A 7,189-nucleotide genomic window follows, 5' to 3' on the forward strand; every position below is an offset into this window, starting at 1 on the left:
CTCTCACTGTGGTAATTGAACTTATTCTGCTGCCCTTCCTCCTCCATGTGTATCCTAGCCCATCTATTCAGCTCTTTTGTTTACATTCCCTGTGAGTGTGAGCTGTAGGGTGTGGACACCCGTCCCCCCTCCCCCCCAGCACCCAACCACCCACAACTCTCTAATGTCATCCTGTCCCCCCACCCTCCCTCCAGCCTCCACCTATCTCCTCATCACTAGATCCCTGATAAGGTTGAAATTCAATAGCTACTACTCCGCCTGAGAGAAGTAAGTGCATCACATGACCTGTGAATTCCTGTTTGGTGTTTTTTTTTTTTTCTTCTTCTTTTTTTTTTTTTTGTATTTTGGTCTGGTAACAAGCCCGTCTTGGAGGCTGTGCTGAATTTGTCATGAAGGGAGACAAAGAACATAACAGCAGAGCCGAACGAGGGAAGGAAAAATAAAATACAGTATAAACCGCTCAGCATCAGTTCCCCTCCTGTCATCTGTCATCAGCATTATCTGTGCAATGTGAAACAAAAACAGGGAAGTGACACGTACACTGAGCAGGAGGGTGAGGAAAGGGTTAACTAAGCAGACTGTGTGTGTGTGTGTGCACAGTTATTTTTTCTCTCTCTCTCTCTCTCTCTCTCTCTCTCTCTCTCTCTCTCTGATCTGCCTTCCTGTCTCACAGGCAGTGCAGCGCAGTGGCTTTGAAAATCATGAGAGAGAGTCAGACAGGCTTGTTTTGCATACTGTAGGTCTCCTGCATTGACTTGTAGCAAATCCCTGCCCTCGGGAGGCATGTCAGAGGGGATTAATGGGAGGGCCGGGGCCTCACAGAGTTTCCCATTGTCGCAGCCCAGCCCTGCACTGTATTTTCATCCCACAGAGTGAGAGAAGAGCGAGCAGGTGGGGTGATGGTGGTTGTGATGAAGGAGGAGGGGGAGGGTTCAGCTTGTGTGTGCGATGCGTGTGTGTCAGTGCGGTGTGTGTGTATGTGAGGGGGGGGGGGTCGGAGGTTATACAGTGGTGTTATTTCTCTCTGCCCTGATTCTTTTGAGCCGAGCTGAAGGGAGGGGAGGAGAGTGTAAATAATGTATTTGGAGCGGCTGGGTTGAGGGAGCTGGAGCTTGACCATGCTCAGAGCATGGAAGGGAAGGGAAGGTTTGAGCGGCCATGCTGCTGCACAGGAAGCTGGGGAGAAGAGGATAAGGGGAGGGGGGCGCAGGGATGCAGAGGAGGAACTGTACGAGCTACAACAACCCCGCTGTGGCGCTCTGGGGAATGTGGGGCCTCCGCAAGAATGTAGCAATCCTCCACTTCCGTTCTGTTCTCTCTGTTTCACCAAGACAAATAGTTTGCTGCTGCTGACTTCCATTAATAATGCAATATTAATAATAATGCGGTAATATGCAATGCTTTCTTGCAACAGGCCAGGAGTTGGTGGGGCTGCAAATTATTTCCCAGCAGAAACAAAGCTTGGAAACTGGAAACCAGTCGTCTAGTTGGAGAACAGGACAGCAGCCATCTATAACTAGTCTGCACACTGTCATGGGATGAAATGTTCTTTTTGAGGCTTTATTTCGCCCCCCTTCCTCAGCGTACCTCTGTTTGAGTGTGATGAAACCGCTCGCTTGCACTGTTATACCATCACCCCTTTATTTCTCTCTGTGTCGTTCTCTTCTCAGTCTCCCTCGGCGTCCCAGCTCTTTTCCTTTCTTCCACACCTGATATGTTTTATGGGAACGATAAAGGGGACCTTAACCTTGAAACATGAGAGAGCAACCCCAACTCCCACACCTACAAAAATCTAAAAAAAAAAAAAAATAGGATCTTCTGCTCTCCTTTGCACACGATGTAACCTTGGTGTAACTTCTGTATTTCATCGTCTTTTCTTTGGCTCGTAGGACTCTGTTGCCGTATCACCCTGTGTAGCTCGGCAGCTACAACCCACTCGTTCACCCGGGAACTACAAAGTGGGTTTGACGCCTTGCATCTTGTGTAACCACGGTCTTTGAAGACTTTGGCTTTGAGCTCTGTGTCTCATCAATTCCCTACGCAAAAGCTAAATTTGAATCTAAGTCGAGCACATAAGGGGGGTAGCTTTTCTGCCCCACTCGTTTAATGTTATTCATTCATGCACACTATTTTTATGACAGGTTGTGCATGCAGAATTATTTTACATTTCTGTTGTTTATGTAACCATCTTGAGTCTGCATATGGATGTGAGTATGCTTGGTGTTGACAGTACAGTAACTTCATATGGACATGAGGGCCAGAAAGCACTGGTTGTATTTGTAGGATGAATGAAAAGTGATAGTCTTCATACATTAAAGGCATAGTTTGTAATGTTCTGCATTAAAGCTATCATAGAGGAAGAGAAAAATCAATCTGGTCATGAGTCTGACCACTCATGGGTCTTTCCGGGTCACGCTTTGATGTAAATTCATGTCTCAGCACGTGCAAAGTGCAGAAAGTAGAGTGAAATTAGAATTCCCCCGATACTAGTCAAGGAGGAAGCTGCACCATGAAGTGAGTGGTACTGATCACCGCAAATTCTTGACTTATTTGTCATCTGGGGCCCTGGATTTGTCACATCAAATCTGCTTTTCTCAATGAACTGAGGAGGGAGATTACAGGCTCACAGTCACTGAGATAATAACAACAAGTCGGGCTTTGACTCTCAAATGAAAGTCCTCAAGAGGATGATGTGGAGAATAGAGCCACGTCAGACGCAACATCTGACTCTCATGCTACAACCGAAGCTCTTTTTTTCTCTCTCTCTCTCTCTCTCTCTCTTCTGACTCTTTGTGTTCCTCTGGAAATATGATTTTCTCCTGCCCCCAATCCGTTTGAAATACCGGTCAGCCTTGCAATTGTTCGGTGAACCTAAGCTGCAGAGCCACGCCACTCTTTCCTATCCTTCAAGCCCTGCTTTTCACTCAGCACCAAATCCCCCTGCAAGACCAAGCTGATCCACCATGAATACATTACCATTATATGATGAGTGCAATAGCTGAAGAAATCAGTTGTTATTGTATCATCTGTTTTGTTTCTTTCATGGAATTGACTGGACTGATTTAATCTCACCCATTTTTTTCGGATTTTTGTCCTCACTGTTGATTTATTTCAGCGGTGTCATGTGAGCTCACAGTAACGTATCTCCATCTTGCTTAGAGACAGAGCTGTGATGGAGCAACATGAATATCCTCCATCTGACCTATTTTACACCAAAGCCTTGATCTTCTTCCATGTTTATTTGCAGTCTATTTGCAGATACTGTGATGTTTGATAGTATTGCTTAAAATATGAGTGACTTGTTATGTTTACTTTCAAACCACAGTACTACTTTCATTTGCATATAAAAGGCTTTTTTTTATAAAAAAAAATATCCGTAGCTTGAGGTGTTTCTCTATAAATTATTTTACAGGGAAGGGGAGTCAGATACGTTCTTTAGTTTCACCCAGAATGCTTGCATTCCTGGACTTGATTTTAATTTAATGAACTTGTAGATGATTAATGAATCAATTATTGGAGCCAGCATCTGATCTCCAGGCGGCTGCAGTGGCAACAACACTGACATCTTTTCAAATTGAAAGAAGCACGATCATTGCGGAGACTCACCCGCCGCCAGCTCAATGTGCTCCTGTAATTATAAATGCATGAAATAATTAACAAACAACTCTGTTGCGAGGAGGTCTTTACACATCGGGTCATTTAGGGTCATCAGCGAGGGACTGGTGGAAAGTGGTGCTCGCTGATGATTGCACTTTGACTCAACACAGATTGAGTTAATCTTGTAGCGAGAAATGCACTGTGGGCTTTTAGTCCAGATGATGCTCAGCGTGAGGCCTCTCTGTCTCATATAGCTCAGTGAAAAGCGCAGTGAGAGCACCACCACCCTCCTCCCTGCTCCATTCTTCCAGAGGGACGGCTTGTTGACATCCATTAGGAGGTTTCCCAGCATTGAGCAAGGCCAGGAAAGAGGGCTAATGATGTAATTCCCTGAGAGATGACACTAAAATGTCAAAGTGCCGTAGCTGACATCATCCATTTAGCACACATTTTCCAATAATATACATTTGTCTTCCTTTTTTCCTTCCCTCAGCTTTCCTTACTAGAAACTGGAGCTCCACACCCATCCCAGCGCCTCTGGGCTCTACTTAGGTGTGTAGCCACACGATGGAGGACTAGAATAAAGAGGGATATCATCAAAGCGTGTCTTCCCCTGCAGCTATAAATGCCCTGAAATAAGTGTTTTGAACAGGCTATGTGTGTCGCGTTACATTTATTCCTCCCTTTTTTTAAGCTTCAGCTGATGCTAATTCATCTTGTCTGTACAACAAAGACCCTCACGCCCTCCAATACTCATTCCTCCACCTCTTTTACAATTCCCACCACATGTGGGAATGACCTTTGTTACTTATCTGTATTTACTCTCCTTAAAAAAAATATGATTTCTCAGTAGATGAACGGCACAATGAAGAGAACATCTTGTACATTTTCTCCATGCCGCACGCTGCGGTCCTGTGCCTTTCACACAGGTCAACAAACACGCTGTTGAGAAAATGTAGAATCTGAATGATGTTTCTATGAGGAATGCTTGACAGTTCTCTATTCTTCAGCCCAGTGAGTGGGCAGGCTTAGACGTCAATAATGGATGCTTGAAGGCAGAGTAAGTAGACGTGAACTGGAAGCAGAGAAGGGGGCTGCGCCTCACTCAATAATGAATCAATTGATCCCCCTGCAGATGATGGATCAGGTTGCTATGACGACAGATGCAGTGTTACCCAGAGCATGGAGAAGAGGCTGGTTTCCCAGAATCATACATTCGAGGCTGTGAAGGGAGCTCGGCTGAATTTATGGCGATGCAGGATGTGATTCATAAAGGATGTGAAAACAGAAAATATTAAGACGTCGAGTAATTCAGCCAGATGGATGTTCTCCAGTGAGGATTTACTGTGCAAAATCAGCAATCCATCACATCATGTTGCACAATTGTTCAGCTTTTCAAATCTATTTTTTTTCTATTTTTAACATGAACACAGATGTAAAGATGCCGCAGGTGCCTGAGATTATGTTGGCAATCATTCCCTCTTCTATTATCTCTGGGCGTTCCTCTTTGATGGATGTTGTAGCACTGAGTAAGAGCTGAACACACATGTGGGTTTAATGTGCATGTAGCGCTGGCTTCTTAAAACCAACATGTTTACCGTGTCTGCATGTGTGCGTTCTGTTGCCGTGGCAACGCGGCTGATGCTGGTCCAGCTGGGACCATGTTGCCAAGTAACAGCTGAGTTATGAGAGTGGAGGAGAGGAGCGTGGGCGTCGGGAGGGGGGTGGGTGGGTGGAGAGAGGGAGGGAGCGCCGAGGATATGAGGACTTCTACAAAGACGGCAAGCAACAAAGACTGCAAGCATGAGGGGGAAAATATCTCTGAGGGTAGAAAATGTGTTTATTTAGGTTAGGGTTCTGGAAAAAGAAGACGTCTTTCATCTCTCTCTGTGCTTTCCTGCAAGAGAATATTAATGCTTGGGTGCATCACAGTGACTCAGTGGTTAGAACTATACTATACTAGCAAGAAGGTCCTGGGTTCTAACCCCTGCCATCCTAGGTCCTTTCTGTGCAGAATTTACATGTTCTCCCACCATCAGAAACATGTATTTTAGGGTTAATACTCCTGTCAGTGCCCCTGACTAAGACACTGGCAAAAAGAACTGGAGTTGGTCCCAGCTGCGGCTGCCCACTGCTCCTACTGTATAAGATGGGTCAAACGGCAATAAAGAAATCTTAATCTCAATCTTAAAGCATCTTTAGTCTAAACAGCAGCAGGGCTCCAGACAAATTGCTTCACATTGCATCTCTGATAATTCCTTTCATGAGGAGAAAATTGGAGTAATGAGTGTGTGTGTGTGTGTGCAGAGGCCTGGCTGCACTGACCCTGTCTCTAACATGACTACAGAGAGGGCACAGTGCCTGTAATGACTCACAAGCAGGCAGAGAAATATCGGAAATAGTCGAGCTTCAAAGCCCTCAGCTGTAAATGATTGTGCGTCCTTGTAGCCCAGGAGGCTCAGGCGTGGAGCTGCAGAGAACGGCCAGTTTTGTTGAGTCAGCACTGGTTTAGCATACGGACGGGGAAGGTTACACTGAACACACTCGTCAGCTCGGTTTCATGGTCGTACAGCGTGGAAATGTGGCCTGTAATCCATTAAGTTATATGAGTTAATGGTTTGTGATAACAGCAGCTGGTCGTGTTTTTCACTTTCCATTAGTGTTCTTTCAAAGACAGGTTACACCCACAAAAGCCCATCTGTGTGTCAGATGATTAATAACAAAAGATGACGGTATGTTTTTACAATCCTCTGACCTCTTCATTTACACAGACACTCACATGAATCATCTCAACCCAACCTTAAATCTGCCTCGGACTTCTTCCTCATGCTCACAACATGATTATGTCATATCAGTATTGTCTCGGGCTTCTGGCTCTAACGCTTTTGTTCATGCTCATTAAGAACACATTTTTCTGTCTTCCACCGGCTGAGCAGTCTGATTTGTTGTCATGGAAACTGATCATGAAGTGCCTTGGTGCTTCATTTGGGACTAATTGTCATCCCCAAACATACACGCATGCTCTTAGACTCACACTCGCCTGCTGAAATCACAGCATTTGCAGCCTGTCTTTGTTATAATATTCTCATGCTCCAGTACTTCTCAACAATAAACCCCTGACACAAAGCCCCCCAAAATCCAGCGCGAGAGTGAGTGAAATAGCTGAAAACAACAAACTCCACAAAACAAAACAGCTATTGAAGCTCCTGGAACCGTTCCCCCCAGCCGCTTGATCCAAATATGCTTGATAAATTTTCCACCACACCAGCCTGGGAAATGAGAAATTCGACACTTGGTGCATGACTGACACATTCAGTCCTCGGCTAAAGGTTGCGTTAAGTGGCATGTCAAAGATAGAAGACATCATGTCCATCCAGATTTGTGCGGTTCAGGAATTACAGGTGGAGACAGGGCAAACCAGAAAAACAAAAACAATAGAGCGAATGTGGGCCTGTGCTTTATATAACAGAGCTTGCCTGTGGCGATTGTGCAATGCGGTGCAGTTGTCTGGGCTGATGTAAACAGAGCCTTAGTGCCTCTGGAGGCTCAGCCATGTGCCTTGATGCAGCAGTTATGGGCACATGCCCTACTT

The sequence above is a fragment of the Thunnus albacares genome, chromosome 14 (assembly GCF_914725855.1).
Source record: "Thunnus albacares chromosome 14, fThuAlb1.1, whole genome shotgun sequence".
Lineage (NCBI taxonomy): Eukaryota > Metazoa > Chordata > Actinopteri > Scombriformes > Scombridae > Thunnus > Thunnus albacares.